The sequence below is a fragment of the Schistocerca nitens genome, chromosome 3, assembly GCF_023898315.1.
Source record: "Schistocerca nitens isolate TAMUIC-IGC-003100 chromosome 3, iqSchNite1.1, whole genome shotgun sequence".
In the NCBI taxonomy this organism is placed as follows: domain Eukaryota; kingdom Metazoa; phylum Arthropoda; class Insecta; order Orthoptera; family Acrididae; genus Schistocerca; species Schistocerca nitens.
The window spans coordinates 641,279,354-641,303,032 of record NC_064616.1 but is presented as its reverse complement, the minus strand read 5'-3'; the positions used below and the strand labels follow the sequence as shown (position 1 = coordinate 641,303,032).

General features: G+C 47.0%; 1 protein-coding gene and 1 non-coding gene across 2 annotated transcripts in view; both read right to left on the bottom strand.

Annotated features, from left to right (window-relative positions):
- Positions 1-23,679, bottom strand: part of LOC126248595 (rho guanine nucleotide exchange factor 17) — a 650,439-nt gene that overhangs the window by 422,753 nt on the left and 204,007 nt on the right. The gene's annotated exons all lie outside the window — the stretch shown is intronic.
- Positions 7,563-7,636, bottom strand: Trnas-cga (transfer RNA serine (anticodon CGA)). Its single transcript has one exon. It is a non-coding gene; the product is annotated as a tRNA-Ser (tRNA).

Here is a 23,679-nt window from a genome sequence, read left to right as displayed (position 1 = left end):
AGAAAGTTACGCTCTCGGAATTTCAACAATAGTAAATACCGTAATGCAGAACGCCTCTATGGCAGCGACTGCCATTGGAGTTGGCTGAGCGCCAACATGACGTTTTCGTGCTTACTAAATGAATATGTAACGAAACGTGCTGCTCTTCCCTGACTCTTATCTATTTCCTCTATCACTCCTATGTGGTACAGATCCCACACTGACGAGCAATATTAAAGTATTGGTCGACTGAATGTTCGTAAGCTTCTTCCCTCGCTGCTTGACTACATTTCCTGAGGATTCTTCCACAGAATCTCAGCCTGGCAACTGTCTTAGTCACGATTAATTTCGCTCCGTACGCATATTACTAGATATTTGATGGAAGTAACTGCTTCCAGTGATTGTTCTGCAGTTGTTTAATCATATAATAAGGGGTCTTTCTCTCTATGTATTCGCAATCCGTTACATTTATGTACGTTGAGGAACAATTGCTACTCGCTGCACCAAGCGCCGATCCTCTGCAGGTCTTCCTGCATTTCGCTACAATTTTCAAGAATCGCGACTTCCCTGTATACAACAGATCATCCGCGTAAAGCGTCACGGAACTTCCGACGTTATCTGCTGGACCACTTACACATACTGTGAAAACTAATGGCCCTACAAAACTCCCCTGGGCCACGCCGGAAGCTATATCTAAAGGCTTCTCTTCGTTCAGAATGACATGCTGTGTTGTGTTTGCTAAAAACTCTTCAGTCCAGTCACTCATTTGATCCGATATACCATGCACGTGTATTTTGTTCATTACACGGCAGTGCGGAACTGTATCGAATGCCTTCCGGAAATCAAGGAACACAGCGTCTACCTGGGCGCCTGTACCTGCAGCGTTTTAGTCTCGTGGACGAAATGAGCGAGCTGACTTTTACACGATCGTCCCTTTTGGAATCCATGTTAGTTCCCAAGCAGGAGATTTTCGGTCTCCAGAACCGTCATTATACGCGAGCATGAAACATTTTCCAAAATTCTGCAACAGAGCGACGTCGGAGATATAGGGCTATAGTTTCTTGCGTCGTTTTGACTACTTTTCTTGAAAACAGAAATGTCCTTTGCTTTTTTTCGATCATTAGGTACGCTTCGCTCCTCTAGAGACCTACAGTACACAGCTGCTAGAAGAGGGGCAAGTTATTTTGCGTACTCTCTGTAGAATCGTACCAGTATCTACATCTACATCTATACTTCGCAAGCCACCAAACGGCGTGTGGCTGAGGGCACTTTACGTGCCACTGTCATTACCTCCCTTTCCTGTTCCAGTCGCGTATGGTTCGCGGGAAGAACGACTGTCTGAAAGCCTCTGTGCGCGCTCTAATCTCTCTAATTTTACATTCGTGATCTCCTCGGGAGGTATAAGTAGGGGGAAGCAATATATTCGATACCTCATCCAGAAACGCATCCTCTCGAAACCTGGCGAGCAAGCTACACCGCGATGCAGAGCGCCTCTCTTGCAGAGTCTGCCACTTGAGTTTATTAAACATCTCCGTAACGCTATCACGGTTACCAAATAACCCTGTGACGAAACGCGCCGCTCTTCTTTGGATCTTCTCTATCTCCTCCGTCAACCCGATCTGGTACGGATCCCACACTGATGAGCAATACTCAAGTATAGGTCGAACGAGTGTTTTGTAAGCCACCTCCTTTGTTGATGGACTACATTTTCTAAGGACTATCCCAATGAATCTCAACCTGGTACCCGCCTTACCAACAATTAATTTTATATGATCATTCCACTTCAAATCGTTCCGCACGCATACTCCCAGATATTTTACGGAAGTAACTGCTATCAGTGTTTGTTCCGCTATCATATAATCATACAATAAAGGATCCTTCTTTCTATGTATTCGCAATACATTAAATTTGTCTATGTTAAGGGACAGTTGCCACTCCCTGCACCAAGTGCCTATCCGCTGCAGATCTTACTGCATTTCAAATGGCTCTGAGCACTATGGGACTCAACTGCTGAGGTCATAAGTCCCCTAGAACTTAGAACTACTTAAACCTAACTAACCTAAGGACAACACACACATCCATGCCCGAGGCAGGGTTCGAACCTGCGACCGTATCGGTCGCGCGGTTCCAGACTGTAGCGCCAGAACCGCTCGGCCACCAGCGGCCGGCTTCCTGCATTTAGCTACAATTTTCTAATGCTGCAAATTCTCTGTATACTACAGCATCATCCGCGAAAAGCCGCATGGAAGTTCCGACACCATCTACTAGGTCATTTATATATATTGTGAAAAGCAATGGTCCCATAACACTCCCCTGTGGCACGCCAGAGGTTACCTTAACGTCTGTAGACGTCTCTCCATTGATAACAACATGCTGTGTTCTGTTTGCTAAAAACTCTTCAATCCAGCCACACAGCTGGTCTGATATTCCGTAGGCTCTTACTTTGTTTATCAGGCGACAGTGCGGAACTGTATCGAACGCCTTCCGGAAGTCAAGAAAAATAGCATCTACCTGGGAGCCTGTATCTAATATTTTCTGGGTCTCATGAACAAATAAAGCGAGTTGGGTCTCACACGATCGCTGTTTCCGGAATCCATGTTGATTCCTACATAGTAGATTCTGGGTTTCCAAAAACGACATGATACTAGAGCAAAAAACATGTTCTAAAATTATACAACAGATCGACGTCAGAGATATAGGTCTATAGTTTTGCGCATCTGCTCGACGACCCTTCTTGAAGACTGGGACTACCTGTGCTCTTTTCCAATCATTTGGAACCCTCTGTTCCTCTAGAGAGTTGCGGTACACGGCTGTTAGAAGGGGGGCAAGTTCTTTCGCGTACTCTGTGTAGAATCGAATTGGTATCCCGTCAGGTCCAGTGGACTTTCCTCTGTTGAGTGATTCCAGTTGCTTTTCTATTCCTTGGACACTTATTTCGATGTCAGCCATTTTTTCGTTTGTGCGAGGATTTAGAGAAGGAACTGCAGTGCGGTCTTCCTCTGTGAAACGGCTTTGGAAAAAGGTGTTTAGTATTTCAGCTTTACGCGTGTCATCCTCTGTTTCAATGCCATCATCATCTCGGAGTGTCTGGATATGCTGTTTCGAGCCACTTACTGATTTAACGTAAGACCTAGGATTTTCTGTCAAGTCGGTACATAGAATTTTACTTTCGAATTCACTGAACGCTTCACGCATAGCCCTCCTTACGCTAACTTTGACATCGTTTAGCTTCTGTTTGTCTGGGAGGTTTTGGCTGCGTTTAAACTTGGAGTGAAGCTCTCTTTGCTTTCGCAGTAGTTTCCTAACTTTGTTGTTTTACCACGGTGGGTTTTTCCCGTCCCTCACAGTTTTACTCGGCACGTTCCTGTCTAAAACGCATTTTACGATTGCCTTGAACTTTTTCCATAAACACTCAACATTGTCAGTGTCGGAACAGAAATTTTCGTTTTGATCTGTTAGGTAGTCTGAAATCTGCCTTCTATTACTCTTGCTAAACATACAAACCTTCCTCCCTTTTTTTATATTCCTATTAACTTCCATATTCAGGGATGCTGCAACGGCCTTATGATCACTGATTCCCTGTTCTGCACATACAGAGTCGAAAAGTTCGGGTCTGTTTGTTATCAGTAGGTCCAAGATGTTATCTCCACGAGTCGGTTCTCTGTTTAATTGCTCGAGGTAATTTTCGGATAGTGCACTCAGTATAATGTCACTCGATGCTCTGTCCCTACCACCCGTCCTAAACATCTGAGTGTCCCAGTCTATATCTGGTAAATTGAAATCTCCACCTAAGACTATAACACGCTGAGAAAATTTATGTGCAATGTATTCCAAATTTTCTCTCAGTTGTTCAGCCACTAATGCTGCTGAGTCGGGAGGTCGGTAAAAGGAGCCAATTATTAACCTATCTCGGTTGTTGAGTGTAACCTCCACCCATAATAATTCACAGGAACTATCCACTTCTACTTCACTATAGGATAAACTACTACTAACAGCGACGAACACTCCACCACCGGTTGCATGCAATCTATCCTTTCTAAATACCGTCTGTACCTTTGTAAAAATTTCGGCAGAATTTATGTCTGGCTTCAGCCAGCTTTCTGTACCTATAACGATTTCAGCTTCGGTGCTTTCTATCAGCGCTTGAAGTTCCGGTACTTTACCAACGCAGCTTCGACAGTTGACAATTACAATAACGATTGCTGCTTGGTCCCCGCATGTCCTGACTTTGCCCCGCACCCGTTGAGGCTGTTGCCCTTTCTGTACTTGCCCAAGGCCATCTAACCTAAAAAACCGCCCAGCCCACGCCACACAACCCCTGCTACCCGTGTAGCCGCTTGGTGCGTGTAGTGGACTCCTGACCTATCCAGCGGAACCCGAAACCCCACCACCCTATGGCGCAAGTCGAGGAATCTGCAGCCCACACGGTCGCAGAACCGTCTCAGCCTCTGATTCAGACCCTCCACTCGGCTCTGTACCAAAGGTCCGCAGTCAGTCCTGTCGACGATGCTGCAGATGGTGAGCTCTGCTTTCATCCCGCTAGCGAGACTGGCAGTCTTCACCAAATCAGATAGCCGCCGGAAGCCAGAGAGGATTTCCTCCGATCCATAGCGACACACATCATTGGTGCCGACATGAGCTACCACCTGCAGATGGGTGCACCCTGTACCCTTCATGGCATCCGGAAGGACCCTTTCCACATCTGGAATGACTCCCCCCGGTATGCACACGGAGTGCACATTGGTTTTCTTCCCTTCTCTTGCTGCCATTTCTCTAAGGGGCCCCATTACGCGCCTGACGTTGGAGCTCCCAACTACCAGTAAGCCCACCCTCTGCGTCCGCCCGGATCTTGCAGACTGAGGGGCAACCTCTGGAACAGGACAAGCAGCCATGTCAGGCCGAAGATCGGTATTAGCCTGAGACAGAGCCTGAAACCGGTTCGTCAGACAAACTGGAGAGGCCTTCCGTTCAGCCCTCCAGAATGTATTTCGCCCCCTGCCACACCCTGAGACGACCTCCCACTCTACCACAGGTGAGGGATCAGCCTCAATGCGGGCAGTATCCCGGGCAACCACAGTCGTAGTCCGATCGGGGGATGCGTGGGACGAGCTGGCCGTCCCCGACAAACCCCCATCCGGACCCCCACAGTGATGCCCATTGGCAACAGCCTCAAGCTGTGTGACCGAAGCCAACACTGCCTGAAGCTGGGAGCGAGGGGATGCCAACTCAGCTTGCATCCGAACACAGCAGTTGCAGTCCCTATCCATGCTAAAAACTGTTGTGCAAAGAACGTCTGAACTAATCAACAGAGAGCGCAAACAAATCGACACAAAATTTAAACGGTTATTAAAATACAAGATTGCCTAGTAAATGCAGTAATGCTGCTACTTGCGCACTGCTGACACACTGCTCGGCGGCGGAAGGAGACTATGCGATTTTACAGTATTCAGGTACTAAAACGCGATGCTACAACTCTCAAATACTATAATACGCCCGAAATTTATGAATTAAACAATGCAAGTACCAAAACACGCAAAGAAATTAAGAATTAAACTATGTAACAAATGAGTGAGCTAGGAGTATACGACTTGCTGCTGCAGCTGCTTATCCAACGGCAGCAGGTACAGCGACCATTCCTCTGTTGAGAGGTTTCAGTTGCTTTTCTATTCCTTATTTCTATATCCGTCATTTTGTTTTTCTTGCGATGATTTCAAGGACGAACTGCATGCGATATTCCTCTGTGAAACAGTTCCGGTAAAATCTATATAAACAGACTGCTCGATAAAGTGGCAATGGAAATTCCTTCTTGTTTTACTTCGTAATTAGTCTATGTTAGCACGCTTAAATAATTGTCTATGGTCAAGATTATCAATAGCGTTAATAAACTGAAGTATTGACACCGCATTTTCCATTTTTCATTAATGTGAACATAATTGTTCTAATAAAAATCGAATATCCAATCTACGTGAAGTACTATAATTACCATTGGGATCTCATTAAGTGGAGCTTTTATTGTGCCACAGCTTAACTATTGGAGATTAAATTTTGTGATATCCTGACGAGTCTATAAGGCTCATAGCTGCACTTAGTCGTTAGTTTGCAGATTTCGCTATTTCAAGGATTTGATCTTTCGCTGAATTATGATTGAGCAACTGACAAGCCTCCTCACGTCTTTAGAGGGCATGAACTACGTTTCGCACGAACGGCAGAAGATCGATGATCCCCTTCGCCGAGCCAACAGCCGTCACTAGAAAATGACGACAGCACAACGGTGATATTCGGCTGATATGAAAGCCAGAGACATTGGATGTTGAAGCGTAGCCCCAGGCCAGCGGCCTGTTCTGCCGCATTCCGCACTTTCGAACCGAGGGTCTACTCGAATTTCCAGTGGATTCCATGTCAAAAGAAGAAGCTGCCTGCCAACCAATCCGCCTTCAACTCCTCATCGGCATGCACACGCGTTTGAATGCACATCTGCTATGGTAACAAGCTACCCAGCTTACGCCACATAAGATCGCATATTGTCAGAATGTTTTATATAAAGGTCCTCCAAGAGCAGAAATATATCTATGATATTATGATTATTAATAAACTTATTAAATCAGTAAGTCTCATTCTTGGACACACCTATTTTTCAAATGCCAGTCCTTGCAGTTTTTAATGGTGAAAAATCATTTACGTCGTGTTGTATATGGACGACTCCTAATTTGCCCCCGAAAGTTTTCTTCCTTAAATTTAGTTAGTAGGGGAGTTGTTTACTTTACTCGTTGTCCAAACGACCCCGTTACCTAGTAGATGTTTAAAAGGTAAGGAAGTGAAGACTATCAGTGATTATTTGAAACGATGCGAAGATCCAAGATTTGAAGTGTGTATTCGTTTGTGGAATCGAAAGGAAGTATTTAGAACATTTAATATGGTTTCTGAGTAAATGATATTGCAGGTTTTAAATGAGTAAATGCTGAAATGAAAATAATATTTCATGAAGGTTTTATGTAATAAGTAAGCATTTTGGACATAGGCTTATATTAGCATTTACTCTTATTTTGGTGATAGGAACCTGTCCACAAACATTTTTTACAATATTTTTGAATCGTCCTATGTATTTATTTTATAGTTGGTAGTTATACAGAGCATATTTCTAATGTCAGTGATAAAACTTAATTTTTCACAGAATGTTACTTGGAACAAAACTGCTAACTATAAATGTAAAGAACTGAAGACAGTGCTAGTCACATCACACGGAAATCTCTGGTGCTCTGTATAATTGTGGAAAATCATGCTAGTTCATTTGCATATTAATAAAATCATCCCATTGCACTCAGTTATGTATTACCAGCGACACAATCGTCTTTTTGTGAGTAAAACAACCTGAAAGAACGATCAATAGGCAACTAACATAGTTAAGATGCAGCGACCTTTTAAAGTAAATGAAATGGTAGATGGAATATTTAGCTGTGACTGCACTGTAAAGGCCCTGACAGACAGAAAGCAGGACATCATCCTCGATGTGGAGTCATCTACACACACTGGAATAATACGGTGAAGAGCCAAAGAAAGAAACTTCCTGGCAGATTAAAACTGTGTGCACCGACCGAGACTCGAACTCGGGACCTTTGCCTTTCGCGGGCAAGTGCTCTACCATCTGAGCTACCGAAGCACGACTCACGCCCGGCCCTCACAGCTTCACTTCTGCCAGTACCTCGTCTCCTACCTTCCAAACTTTACAGAAGCCCTTCTGCGTACCTTGCAGAACTAGCACTTCATACCAGCGCACACTCCGCTGCAGAGTGAAAATCTCATTCTGGAAACATCCCCCAGGCTGTGGGTAAGCCATGTCTCCGCAATATCCTTTCTTTCAGGAGTGCTAGTTCTGCAAGGTACGCAGAAGAGCTTCTGTAAAGTTTGGAAGGTAGGAGACGAGGTACTGGCAGAAGTGAAGCTGTGAGGGCCGGCCGTGAGTCGTGCTTCGGTAGCTCAGATGGTAGAGCACTTGCCCGCGAAAGGCAAAGGTCCCGAGTTCAGTCGGCTCGCAGCCGTGCTAGCGTGCGGAGCTGCTCGCGCGCCGTCCGACGCTCCGCTCTCGGCGGTGTTTACTTCCGCGTCGCGGTGTTTGTGTCTATCGAGTCCAGTACTAACGTACACCATAGCGCACTCGTACCGCCGTGCAATGATCAAAGTAACGTTTCAGGCCGAACATCCACGACCCAGAGCTTTCGAAGTCGAACAGTTCATACGTGCGGATCTACGTTTGAACCCCCAGGACGTAATCGGCATACATTTTTCCATCACTGGAAGTGTTGTCTACATCAAGATGTCGACGGAGGAAATTTGCAATGGCATAATTCACCGTCATGCCACCGGACTGAAATTTAAACACTCTGATGGACATATGGGTGCTGTGACAGTCGCCCATGCTGGATTCGGTCTCCGGACATTGCGGGTGTTTGAGCTCCCGTTCGAGGTGCCTCAGGATGTGGTCATTGCCGCTTTCCAACCATATGGCACCGTCTTGGATCACGTCGCGGAGAAGTGGCAGACATTTACGACCTACCCCGTATTAAATGGCGTCCGGCAAATAAAAATTGAGCTGACGAAACATGTCCCATCGTACCTACTGATTGGCGGTGTGAGGGCCATCGTCATGTACGATGGACAGCCACGAACGTGCGCAGGATGTGGCCAGGAGGGACATGTACGTTCCGAATGCTTACACCGCCGTTTAATACAGACGCCGTTACGTGAAGAGACCCAGGCTTCGACGGTCACGTCCTTACCCATCACCTACGCCAAGGTTGCACAGGACCCCGTCGTACCAATCTCGATTGCGCCAGCAGCATCGTCAACGCCACCCGCCGTAGCACAACGCGCCGAGGACACAAGCACGGGGTCGCCTCCAGTGCTCGCTTCAGGACCGTCCGGTTTGCAGACCGAAACCGATGTTCCTGTTGGAACCATGGACGTCGACCTCGGTGTCGTGCCGACGTCTGCCTTTGTCCAGACGGGTTCGGCGTCAGACGACGGGCGACCACATTCTGATTCAGAAGGCCACATCAGAAAACAGCGGTCGCCTCGCAAACACAGGAAACGACGAACGCCTTCCGATGACGGCCCCGCGAGATGTCGACCTGATGTCTGACGGTGATCTCCCACATTGCGTCCAGTCACGCGATGTGGCAGCAACAGGCGCCCCTCCTGTGACGCCTACTCTCCCAGCCAGGGACGTGTCCTTGCCGTTGTCAACGAATGATGACGGCGGTCCCCCTGCCACTCATGTTGCGGAATCCACAACACCCGTTCCGGAAGTACGTGACCGTCACATGTCCACGTCGTCAGCTTCCTGGGCCGATGACGTTGAAGAAGAAGTGGAACAGACTGCCAGCGTGTCTGCACAGGTGTCCACCTCGGCGACACTGGGGCTGGCGCCCCGCCAGTAATTATCACCACTGCGGGACCACCGGCGGGTCTCCACCTGCCGGCTACTTCTACCGCACGTTCTGCAAATACTGAGGATGGCCGTACACAGCAATATCGTATCGCCACGATGAATCTTGCCACCATTCGTGCCCCCCCATAAACAGGCCATGTTCAGAGACACTATTTACTCTGCGGATGTGGATATAGCACTCTTACAAGAGGTGTTTGTGGCTGACTTCCTAGTTCCCACCGGATACAACGCCCATGTTTCCCCCGCATCCGATACCGGTAGCGGCGTCGCCATCCTGCTACGCGACGGACTCCCTGCAGAGGACGTCATCTACCTCCCCACTGCGCGAGGTATGGCCCTCACACTGTTCGGCGTGCGTATTATTAATATCTACGCTCCGTCCGCCACTGGCCGCCGTCATGACCGACAAACTTTTTTTGCCGAAAGCGTCACACCCCTCTTCACCGGTCCGCAGGACGATTTGGTACTCGGTGGGGATTTTAACTCGACACAAGAGCCCGCGGACCAACTCCCGCGACATTCCCCTTGTGCATCTCTCTCAGTGGTCATCGACCGTCTACGAGTTGTTGGCACATGGAAGAAGCTCCACGGAATTCAACCGGGGCTATACATTCTCCACCTCTCACTAGTCAAGCCGCATAGATCGCATCTACGTTACCCGCTCCCTTGCTGATGGCGCACGTCATGCGGAAGTCTGGCCCTTGGCCTTTTCAGACCATGATGCGTACCTCTGTGACGTCACTCTCGCCCGACAGCAAGTGTGGCACAGTCGTGGTCTGTGGAAACTCAATGTCGCTCACCTGACCTCCTCAGACTGTCGCCGTATGGTCGAAGAAGCGTGGGCACGCTGCCACCATCGTCGAGAAGCCTATGACTCCACTTTATCATGGTGGCTCTCCTGTGCAAAGCCGACCCTCAGGAAGACTCTGATGAGTTTTGGGAAGGAATTAAAGGCGTGGCAAACTAATACCCTGCACTTCTACTACACCATTCTACGTGACTGTACGACGATGCCTTTCTCGCCAGCCCGGCAGTCGATGGTCCATCGCACGAAGGCGCAGATCTCCTTAATCATGCGGCGTAACTTGGAAGGCACTGTAGTCCGTTCTCGAGCTTGTAATCGAATCCCTCAAGAACGTCCGTCGATGTACCACCTTCTTCAGGAAAGACAACAACGACGACGAGCTCTGATCCAAGTCCTCACTGATGTGGAAGGGCGCCGGCACGACACCCAACAAAGCATCGGTCGTGTTCTCCATGCTCATTTTGCCGGGCTATACGCAGCCGTACCGCATTCTGCAGCACTGATCACAGAAGTCGCTCAGCTTACTAAAAACACTCTTCCGGAGAATGCAGTGCATGACCTCCAAGACGACGTAACGACAGATGAAGTGGTAGACGCTATCAAGGCGGGTTCCGATAACAGATCTACGTTACCCGCTCCCTTGCTGATGGCGCACGTCATGCGGAAGTCTGGCCCTTGGCCTTTTCAGACCATGATGCGTACCTCTGTGACGTCACTCTCGCCCGACAGCAAGTGTGGCATAGTCGACGGTATACCCATCGAATTTTATAAAAGTTTTTCTAGAAGGAATTATTATCCCCGTACATAAACCGCGCGGCTTATCGAGGGTCCAGGACTATCGACCAAATACTTTGCTCAACAGCGACATGAAAATATTCACACGGCTACTGGCATCGCGACTCAAGAAGGTCGCACGTTACGTCACATCCTGCGACCAGACTTCCTAGGAGGCGACAACAACATCCGTACGGCCCTTTGCCGTTACAGAGACATGATAGCATTAGCGCATCATCAGCGTCTCCCTGGCGCCTTGGCTTCATTGGACTTTAGCCAGGCTTTCGACCGTGTTGACCACTTCTATTTACGGACAGTTCTTAAGCATATGGGTTTTCCTGGCGGTATTGTCACAGTGGTTATGCGCCTGTTGAGTAGTGCAACCTCTAAAATCATGTACAATGGTCGTCTTACACCGTCCCTGGTCATCGCACGATCTCTACGACAAGGATGCCCTCTTTCCACGATTTTGTATGCTTTCGCCTTGGAACCCCTGCTCCAGGGCATGCGCCAACGTTTGGAAGGCATGGCTGTGCAAGGCCACCGTTTTTGTTGTACGGCCTACGCAGACGACATAGTACTATATCTGCGCAGTGAAGATGAAGTACGAGCAGCACTGACATGGGTGGCGACTTACGGCGAAGCGTCGGGGAGCTGCCTCAACGTGTCAAAATCCAAGGTCCTGCTCATTGGTGAGGGCTTGCCCTTAGTGTCGCCGCCACCATACGGTGTCTTGGACTTGATTTCACAGCAGACCTGCGCCGCTCAGCGACTATCAATGGTAGACGCTTGCTACAGACAATCAGAGCAAATCTCGCAGATCACCGGCTACGAGCTCTCGACGTTATCCAACGCGCGCAATACGTGAAAATGTATCATGCTTCCCGTATACCACACGTGGCTCAAGTACTACCAGTCCCAAATCTCCTGGCGCGACGACTGTTGATGGCTTTCGGCTCCTTCGTCAGCACGGGGATGTTATTCAAGGTGCAGTATGAATCCCTTGCACTGCCACGAGATCGTGGCGGGGTGGGACTCATCCACGTGCCGACTCGTGTCAAGGCACTATACGTCAGCTCCCAACTGAAACTTTGGCATCGTTGCCCGCAGAGCCTTACTAGCCTCCTGCTTCACAACTTTGCACCGGCCTCCTTGTCCGCCCCAGTACTGGTATCGACCATTCCAACCCCCTTTTATTACATCCAACGATTTTTCATGGAGTTCAGTTGTATCTACCGGTCCTTACCACTTACACGTTTGTACCTCACGAAAACAGTCTCCGAATTGTTACAACAGTGCCGCCCGTCCAACCCCATCGAACGTAAGTATCCACAGTACGTGTGGCGACACATATGGAAGGCGATCCATGCGCGTTTTCTCGAATCAGACGTTCAATCAGCGTGGTACATCACCGTGAATGGCAAACAAGTTAACCGAGATCGTCTGCACCGCATCCATCTCGCCGATTCATCCCTCCGCACCCACTGTGGAGTGGATGACACGGATGTCCACCGGTTCTACTGTGGCACAGCGCTAGACGTCTGGACACTTGCGCGGCGAATTTTGGCGTTTCTTACTCGCCGGACACCGGCTCAGATCGACGTCCACATGCTTTTGTACCCTGATAAGACCTTCTACCCCTCCGCCAAAACTAACTCTGTGAATTGGATCTGTGGCCACACGATCCGCTATCTTTTTACTTCTGGCGACAAGTCTACGCTAGGATATTGGACTTACCTCAACGAACGACACTGCGTCCTGATACGCAACCCACGCTATAAACAATTTTTTTCCAATTTCTTACGGAGCACTTTCGATGACCCACCTAGTAGCTGGAACGTCCAAGAGTTCGAGTCTCGGTCGGTGCACACAGCTTTAATCTGCCACGAAGTTTCATATCTGCGCACACTCCGCTGCAGAGTGAAAATCTCATTCTGGAAACATCCCCCAGGCTGTGGATAAGCCGTGTCTCCGCAATATCCTTTCTTTCAGGAGTGCTTGCTAGTTCTGCAAGGTACGCAGAAGAGCTTCTGTAAAGTTTGGAAGGTAGGAGACGAGGTACTGGCAGAAGTGAAGCTGTGAGGGCCGGGCGTGAGTCGTGCTTCGGTAGCTCAGATGTTAGAGCACTTGCCCGCTAAAGGCAAAGGTCCCGAGTTCGAGTCTCGGTCGGTGCATATAGTTTTAATCTGCCAGGAAGTTTCATATCAGCGCACATTCCGCTGCAGAGTGAAAATCTCATTCTGGAGCCAAAGAAAGATCTACACCAACCTAATATCGTGTAGCCCCCCCCCCCCCCCCCAAAAGCACGCAGAAGTGCCGCAACACGACGTGGCATAGACTCGAATAATGTCTGAAGTGGTGCTGGAGGGAACTGACACCATAACTCCTGCAGGGAATGTCCATAAATCCGTAAGAGTAAGAGAGAGTGGGGATCTCTTCTGAATAGCATGTTGCAAGGCATCTCAGATATGCTCAAGCGGAAGTGTTTAAACTCAGAAGAGTATTCATTGAGCCACTCTGTAGCAATTCTGGACATGTGGGGTGTCTCATTGTCCTCGTGGAATTCCTCACGTCCGTCGGAATGCACAGTGGTCATGAATGGATGCAGGTGACCAGACAGGACGCTTAAGTAAGTGTCAGCTGTCATAGTCGTATCTAGACGTAGCAGGGGTCCCATATCACTTCAACTGCACACGCCCCATGCCATTATAGAGCCTCCACCAGATTGAATAGTCCCCGGCTGACATTTAGGTCAATGGATTCATTAGGTTCTCTCCATACCTGTACACGTCCATCCACTCGATAAAATTTGAAACGAGATTCGTCCGACGAGGCAACATGTTTCCAGTCATTAACAATCCAATGTCGACGCTGGCGGGCCCAGGCGAGGCGTAAAGCTTTATGTCGGGCAGCTATCAAGGGTACACGAGTGGGATTTCGGCTCCGAAGCCCATATCGATGATGTTTCGTTGAATGGTTCACACGCTGTCACTTGTTGATGGCCCAGCGTTGAAATCTGCAGCAATTTGCAAAAGGGTTGCACTTCGGTCACGCTGAACGATTCTCTTCAGTCCTCGTTGGTCGCGTTCTTGCAGGATCTTTCTCCCGCCACTGCGATGTCGGAGATTTGATGTTTTACCGGATACCTGATATTCACTGTACACTCGTGAAATAGTTGTACGGGAAAATCCCCACTTCATCGCTACCTCGGAGATGCTGAGTCCTATCGCCCGTGCGCCAACTATACCACCAACTTCAAACTCACTCAAATCTTGATAACCTGCCATTGTAGCAACAGTAACCGAATCAACAACTGCGCCAGACACTTGTCTTATATTGGCGTTGCCGACCGCAATGCCATCTTCTGTCTGTTTACATATCTTTGTATTTTAATACGCATGCGTATACCGGTTTCTTTTGCGCTTCAGTGTGTGTGGCGTGCCCAAGACAGTAAAATAGGTCCGTTGATATTCGTATTGACCATCAATGAGAGGAAACTGAAAAATTGCCTCTTTAAAACACACACACACACACACACACACATACACCAAGGAACACTTGAGAAGCGTATAAAAGGATCAACACTTGAAAATTATTCGCAAATTAAAAACTTGGTTTCTTAGAAATGAAACACACCAGTGTTGGGGGACGAAGCGTAGCCATATCACGGATTGCGCGGCCTCTCCCGCCGTAGAGTCGAGTCTGTGTGTGTTGTTCTTAGCGTAAATTAGTTTAAGTAGTGTGTAAGTCTAGGGACCGATGATCTCAGCTGTTTGATCCCTTAGAAAATCACACACATACACGAGGCGTAGGCACCACACGGAGAAGGCTGCAGTTTCGCAGGGTTGCTCAATGACGCCACTGTTCTATGTGGCTGGCAGAATTCCGTATTGATGTATGCAAGGACGCTGCGTGACTACTAATTGCACTGATATGATTACCGAGGCACATGTTTTGATCATACTATCGGAACGGGAGCCCTAGTGGGGACTTAGATATCGGCTGCATTATATCTAGATTTATTCTGTGAACAACTGACGCTGCACCATTCAGAACATTCCAAACACGCTGTGAAATAATTATGACTCTTAATTTCAGTTAATAAATCGACAAATATGAATGGGAATATCATCTAGATATACGGGACAGCCCTCTATCGATGTTCACAACTAAAGTCTTTACCTCGATCATCTAATATTTTGAAAGCAAAAGAACAGGGTGTCCATAAAGTCCCACGATCATTTCAAAAAATCATGACTTGTAAACAATTAGAGAGACTCGTGGTTTGTTGTAAAACATTTAGCATCTCTCAAAGCTGTCTTTCTTTGCCATTTGTTGCACATTTTACTTGGATCAAAATCGCGACATATCCGGAGAAGGCGCAGTTTGTTGTCTGACATGCAAAATCGAAACCTGTGACACGGGTGGAACGGAACATCGACTCCTGCATGAGAGGGCATCACCGGTAGAAATAAGTATAATCAGTTGGTTCAAAAGCCTTAAAGCGGCAGACATTGTCAAATATCTTCCTCAAAGTGGATGTCCCGCTGTTTTTCAGCAATCTTTTGAAGGGTGAAAGCTGCATTTCCACGCAACCCACAGAAGTCAATTCGTCGTACATCACTCCAATTGGAGGAAACAAAATCAACTGTCCATAATATCGTGGCCCAAGAGAAATACGGTCATCGCAACGGACATGTGACGTCACACTAGTCGGCTTGTCCGCCACACTTTGTGAACGGCCGACGCCGTGCAGGGCCCACGGGAAATCAATACGTAATGGAAAAGGTACTCGCTAAAGATCTTAACTTTGTCTTGCGCTATCGAGACCTTGCATACATTTAAAAGCGCACTCAAAAATTATTAAACTCGTCTGAAATACACTCCTGGAAATTGAAATAAGAACACCGTGAATTCATTGTCCCAGGAAGGGGAAACTTTATTGACACATTCCTGGGGTCAGATACATCACATGATCACACTGACAGAACCACAGGCACATAGACACAGGCAACAGAGCATGCACAATGTCGGCACTAGTACGGTGTATATCCACCTTTCGCAGCAATGCAGGCTGCTATTCTCCCATGGAGACGATCGTAGAGATGCTGGATGTAGTCCTGTGGAACGGCTTGCCATGCCATTTCCACCTGGCGCCTCAGTTGGACCAGCGTTCGTGCCGGACGTGCAGACCGCGTGAGACGACGCTTCATCCAGTCCCAAACATGCTCAATGGGGGACAGATCCGGAGATCTTGCTGGCCAGGGTAGTTGAATTACACCTTCTAGAGCACGTTGGGTGGCACGGGATACATGCGAACATGCATTGTCCTGTTGGAACAGCAGGTTCCCTTGCCGGTCTAGGAATGGTACAACGATGGGTTAGATGACGGTTTGGATGTACCGTGCACTATTCAGTGTCCCCTCGACGATCACCAGTGGTGTACGGCCAGTGTAGGAGATCGCTCCCCACACCATGATGCCGGGTGTTGGCCCTGTGTGCCTCGGTCGTATGCAGTCCTGATTGTGGCGCTCACCTGCACGGCGCCAAACACGCATACGACCATCATTGGCACCAAGGCAGAAGCGACTCTCATCGCTGAAGACGACACGTCTCCATTCGTCCCTCCATTCACGCCTGTCGCGACGCCACTGGAGGCGGGCTGCACGATGTTGGGGCGTGAGCGGAAGACGGCCTAACGGTGTGCGGGACCGTAGCCCAGCTTCATGGAGACGGTTGCGAATGGTCCTCGCCGATACCCCAGGAGCAACAGTGTCCCTAATTTGCTGGGAAGTGGCGGTGCGGTCCCCTACGGCACTGCGTAGGATCCTACGGTCTTGGCGTGCATCCGTGCGTCGCTGCGGACCGGTCCCAGGTCGACGGGCACGTGCACCTTCCGCCGACCACTGGCGACAACATCGATGTACTGTGGAGACCTCACGCCCCACGTGTTGAGCAATTCGGCGGTACGTCCACCCGGCCTCCCGCATGCCCTCTATACGCCCTCGCTCAAAGTCCGTCAACTGCACATACGGTTCACGTCCACGCTGTCGCGGCATGCTACCAGTGTTAAAGACTGCGATGGAGCTCCGTATGCCACGGCAAACTGGCTGACACTGACGGCGGCGGTGCACAAATGCTGCGCAGCTAGCGCCATTCGACGGCCAACACCGCGGTTCCTGGTGTGTCCGCTGTGCCGTGCGTGTGATCATTGCTTGTACAGCCCTCTCGCAGTGTCCGGAGCAAGTATGGTGGGTATGACACACCGGTGTCAATGTGTTCTTTTTTCCATTTCCAGGAGTGTAGATACTCACTCCCCGCCGAAGACGGCTGCTGGCATTCGTAAGACCTGCAGTGTCACGTGCAGTGACGTACGCGTCAAGGGCTGTCTTTCTAGTGGACGTAGATGAAATGTAACTTAAGCGATTACGCCTTTTTATACAAAGTGCAAATAGTCAAAACATTGCAGCCAAACAATCGTACTCTGCGGTATGCATTCGCGTGTCCTATATAGGCGTCCACAAGCGCTGTCTATGACTCTCTGAAGAAGTGCCTGTTCTCAGAGCAAGCAATGTTCCACATTTCTCGACATGTGAGTCAGAAAACATTAGGACCTGGGGCTCCGAAAACCCACACAATACACGCGAATACATCCGTGTTAGCCCGAATCTTAATGTTTGGTGAGACTTAATGCACAAGACGAAAGACCCGCTTTTCTTCGTAGTTAAATCCATAACGGTAAATGTTTACCCAGACATGCTCAAACAGTTCTCGCTATCAGAAACCGAAGAGCTGCATTCTTCCATCGAATTCCAGCACGATGGTACACCCCTGTATGTGCAGGAAATGCTGAATGAGATTTCCTGAGAGGGGGATGGGTCGTGACGGTCTCCCGATGTCACTCCATTAGATTCCCCGTGTACACAACATCAATTAATGACATTCCTATCCGTCGTGCACGAATCAGTGAAGCAATCAGGACATTTGGTGCTACAGTGCTGATCCGTACATGGGCAGAAGTTGATTTTTGTCTTGCCGTCCTACATTTTCAGTGGCAGAAGATATATTCAGTAGTTCAAGATTAGCCCAAGGGAAAGATACATACTGGGTTACCACAGAAATATTTGAAATCTGTAAACCGGTCGTTGAAATCATCCCTCAAATTGGAGATCACTGTTTCATGACCTACACTATCATAAGTTATCTCACTTTCTTCTGTTTGGGTCTTCAGAGTTGTAAAGTGTTTTAAAAGGTAGACTGCCATAATCACAATTTATCGGTAAAAGAATTTACTTCAGATATGTCAGCAGTATTTTTGTCATTACCCTGAAATTTCAAATTTAGCTCCATAAGTTTTTTTGTTGGTCAATTTAGAAAGCTATATTCTTAAACAAGAGTGGATCTTCAATACAGTATTTGCTAGTTATTGCAAAAACAATTTGATAGTCGGTACAACGTTGTGGAGACGTGCAAGTACTTTTCCCTTACTGAGCCTACGCACCTCAACATGCAGAAGTAAATTGCAGTTCTAATTCGTCTGTCAAATCTTTGAAAAACCTATTACGAAAAGAGTGAGACCTACGTTTGTTGGCTATTTTAACAACAGCTGTCATAGTCCATTCAAGTTTAAAAATTTTCCACATAGAGACTGCTGGTGGAAAATAGTGATACGTTACAAACTGTGGAAAACTTTCACCTCTTCGGCACTGACCGAGAAAACCATCTTTAGAACCTTCTAAGTCTGGAGCTGTATCTGTAGTAATGTTTACAAGCATGTGGATAGCTATTTTCTCAGATAGGGTGAGTTGCTTTACGGCCAAAAATATGCCTTCTCCTCTTCTATGGACATCCAAGAAATTACTTTCGTAAGTCCTTCTTTGACAGTAAAGTTATTAAAAATCATCGTTACAAAACCTGGGAAGTTAGCAGTGGCTGTTGCATCACTGAAATCATCTAATTACATTGAAAAATAACAACTCATCCAAGTACGCTTACAGTTCAGAAAAACAGCATTAGACATTGTTCCAACTCTTCTTGTGACAGTTCTTGATGAAATTTGAAGGGGTTTGGTGACAGCCACTATTTTTTCAGGCTTGTTTTTAAAATTCTGAAACAGTTCACCAGCAGCTTCTCGAAATGCTTCTTCTACGAATTCACCATTTTCAAAGAGTTTCCTCCTTTTCGCCAATTCATTTTAAACACTATAAGAAACAAGAGTGGCATCAACACACCTGTCTACTATTTTTGTGAACAATTTGTGCTGAAAACTTTACCGATTTTTAAGATTCTTGATTTTTTCATTGCTCAGCTCACATACAAAGGAAACTTGGTTTTCACACTTTGGTGCACAGTTTTCAAATGTCTTCCGACGTTTGGCTTTTTCACAAATGCAATAGTAGCTTGGCATAATTAACAAATGCATACACCATTTCTTTCTGTTACGAGAAGCTCATGTTCCTATTCGGAATTAAAATGATAAATTTTAAGAGTTTTTTATACACAACTCAGTATGCCTGAGGTCGTTGCACTACGTATTATTTTCTTGATACAAGACCACGTTTGAAGATCTTAGTATCAAAATCTCCTTGATGACTAAGCACGGACTTTGAGAAAACATTCACTTTCTCGTGGCGAATTGTGACGACGTTCTCGCAAAGGGTGTCAGCATGTGTGCATGCTCAGTGCTGACAGCACACACAAACTATTTACAGCGTTCTGTCAACGTCCGCTCCACGCACTGTTACATCGCTGATGTTGGTAGCGAACCGTAATGGCATGAAATTTACTGAATTCTCCCAACATTACCTAACCAGTAATACGCAAAGATAAATGAAATAATGTAGCGACGAGTGGCGCGCAGGTGGCAGCTAACTGAACTAATGCGAAGAGACTTCGTTAGGTATGGTTAAAACAGTTTTAGACGTTCAAGATAAATGTTGGTACCAGTTCTATGCGTTTGTCAACAAACAAAACGAACATTGGTCGAACGAGAGTGCATTTTCAGTGCTACGAAATACAACTGTAATTTCTGTTCAACATTTTTTCTTTTGCACTCTCAGTACTAACACGATCTGCCAAATAAGCACTCGCGACGTGTTGCCGACCCCTGCTGTAGTTCAGCCAGACAGGTCGATCAGAAAGCGCTATCAGCAGCTTTCAAGAAGCAGCCTAATGGAGAAGTCTTGTCTCGGCTGATAGCTGTAGAAAATATCGTGCTAGTTGTAACTCGTATTCGATTGCCCAGCTTTTGTTTTCTGTTCCAACTGAATTACTTGTTATTTAGCGTCACGCTGGTTGACAGGTTTCTACTCTCATTCACTATTTGACCCCAACAAAGCTGTCTCTAAAAGCATCCAAAACCACGTTTCACTTCACCGTTAATTTAAATGTGGAGTGCAGTTATCCGAAGTAGCATAGACTCACAAGGAAACGCCAAGTTCGAGTATAATGACTTTTCTGGAGACTAGAAATCTACTCTGTAGGAATCAGCATGGGTTTCGAAAAAGACGAACGTGTGAAACCCAGCTCGCGCTATTCGTCCACGAGACTCAGAGGGCCATAGACACGGGTTCCCAGGTAGGTGCCGTGTTTCTTGACTTCCGCAAGGCGTTCGATACAGTTCCCCACAGTCGTTTAAAGAACAAAGTAACAGCATATGGGCTATCAGACCAATTGTGTGACTGGATTGAAGAGTTCCTAGATAACAGAACGCAGCATGTCATTCTCAATGGAGAGAAGTTTTCCGAAGTAAGAATGATTTCAGGTGTGCCGCAGGGGAGTGTCGTAGGACCGTTGCTATTCACAATATACATAAATGACCTTGTGGATAACATCGGAAGTTCACTGAGGCTTTTTGCGGATGATGCTGTAGTACATCGAGAGGTTGTAACAATGGAAAATTGTACTTAAATGCAGGAGGATCTGCAGCCAATTGACGCATGGTGCAGGGAATGGCAATCCAATCTCAATGTAGACAAGTGTAATGTGTTGCGAATACATAGAAAGAAAGATCCCTTATCATTTAGCTACAATATAGCAGGTCAGCAACTGGAAGCAGTTAATTCCATAAATTATCTAGGAGTACACATTAGGAGTGATTTAAAATGGAGTGATCATATAAAGTTGATCGTCGGTAAAGCAGATGCCAGACTGAGATTCATTGGAAGAATCCTAAGGAAATGCAATCCGAAAACAAAGGAAGTAGGTTACAGTACGCTTGTTCGCCCACTGCTTGAATACTACTCAGCAGTGTGGGATCCGCACCAGATAGGGTTGATAGAAGAGATAGAGAAGATCCGACGGAGAGCAGCGCGCTTCGTTACAGGATCATTTAGTAATCGCGAAAGCGTTACGGAGATGATAAACTCCAGTGGAAGACTCTGCAGAAGAGACTCTCGGTACGGGGTTTTGTTGAAGTTTCGAGAACATACCTTCACCGAGGAGTCAAGCAGTATATTGCTCCCTCCTACGCATATCTCGCGAAGAGACCATGAGGATAAAATCAGAGTGATTAGAGCCCACACAGAGGCATACCGACAATCCTTCTTTCCACGAACAATACGAGACTGGAATAGAAGGGAGAACCGATAGAGGTACTCAAGTTACCCTCCGCCACACACCATCAGGTGGCTTGCTGAGTATGGATGTAGATGTAGATGTAGATGAAGGTAACTGCAGTGTTTGGTGTTTCAGACGGCACCACATCGAAGATTAGTACTGCATAAAGGGAAAGCGGAAAAATGTGATCCGCTAAGTCACAACACGGATGAAATTTCGTGTTGAGTGATCGTCACAGGCGATCATTGAAGACGATTGTGACAAAAGATAAGGTGACGACAGCTGCAAAAGTCAATGCGGAACTGAATGTAGCACTATCCAAACCATAATAAAGGGAACTGCATAAGCAGGGAATTGCAGAGTGAGCTGGAATTACAAATCCACTCTACAGAGATGCAAATGCTCGGAACAGGCAAACGTGGTGCTGAAGCCATAAACACCTGCACTATGGAGCAATTGAAAAAAGTCGTTTGGTCAAATGAGCCTTGTTTCACATTGTTTTTAACTTCTGGTCGAGTTTACTCCCAAAGTGTGAAACATGACGGAGGTGATGATTTCGTTAGCCATATCGTGGTATTCCATCGGACCCATGGTTACTCTGCACGGTCGTGTTACTGCCAAGGTTTATGTGACCGTTTTGGCTGATCAGGTCCATCCCATGGTATAATGTATGTTGCCTAGTAGTGATTCTGTGTCCAAAGACGATAGGATCCCTGTTCACACAGCTCGCACCGTCCAGGGCTGCTTTTGTGAGGACGGGGATGAATCGTCGCATCTCTCCTGGTGACCACAGTAAGCAGATCAGAAATTTCTGAGCTCTGTGATCAGCTTCGAAGAGAAAGGAGCGCGATCGGTATCCACCTCCATCATCGTTACTTGAACTTGCCACTATTTTGCAGGAAAAATGTCATAAGATTGCCTCAAAAACTATACAAGAACTGTATTTATCCTTTCCGAGACGACTGGAAGCTGTTTTGAATGCCAACGGGCTTCCTACAACGCATTAGGCGTGTAATGCGTTGTGTTGTTTTTGATTTTTCTATATTTTTGTCAAGCCATTTACGTTTACATGCACTATAAGAATTAGCGCTGTGTTTAAGACTGTCAGTTAGTATATGGGAGGAACGTGCTTCAAACCCCGCTGGCATCTTGATTTGCATTTTCCCTGACAGAAAGCTCTGTCCCTGTGGCATTAGCGGTATATTAAACTGCATTTTTTCTTTTCATTATAATTATTGCTTAAATTTTTGTTACCATAAAATGCTCCTTTAGTATTTTTTATCGCTAAAGGGCTGAACATTGCAGATTATTGACGATGTCTTGTGACAATGAAATCATTGTCTTGTCGTAGCTGGTTTTAGGTAGGCATATGGGGTATAGTTGAAATCCAAGGGTTGTAACACATTATGTATTGAAGAATTGGCCAGAATGGAGTTCCAGGTGATTTCCCAATTTATTTCAGGACGGTTGTGGTATGACCCACTACTACTGTAATGTCTACCTTATTTACACAGGTAGTAACAACATACTGTAGATGTAATTTACACTCTGAGGAAAAAAAGCACATATCACGAAGGAATTATGCGAGTGGGACGGAAATCGGTAGGTGTGACGTACATGTTTTGGCAAACAACTGATTACAATTTCAGAAAAATTGGATGATTTATTCAAGAGAAGGAGTTTTACGAACTGAGCAGGTCAACAACACATTGGTTCTCCTCTGACCGTTATACAAGCATTAATAGGCTTAGCATTGATCGACAGAGTTGCTGGACATCCTTCTGTGGGATATCGTGCCAAATTCTGTCCACCTGGCGCGTTAGACCTTCCAAATCCAGAGTGCTTGGAGAGCCCTGCCCATAATGCTCCAAACGTTCTCAACTGGGGCGAGATCTGGCGATCTTGCTGGCTAAGAGGGCATTTGGCAAGCACGAAGACAAGCAGTAGAAACTCGCCATGTGCTGTCGGGCACTGACTTGCTGAAATGTAAGCCCAGGATACCTTGCCATGAAGGGCAATATAACGAGGCGTAGAATATCGCCGACGCACCGCTGTGCTGTAATGGTGCCGCGGATGACAACCAACAAGGTCCTGCTATGAAATGAAATGGTATCCCAGA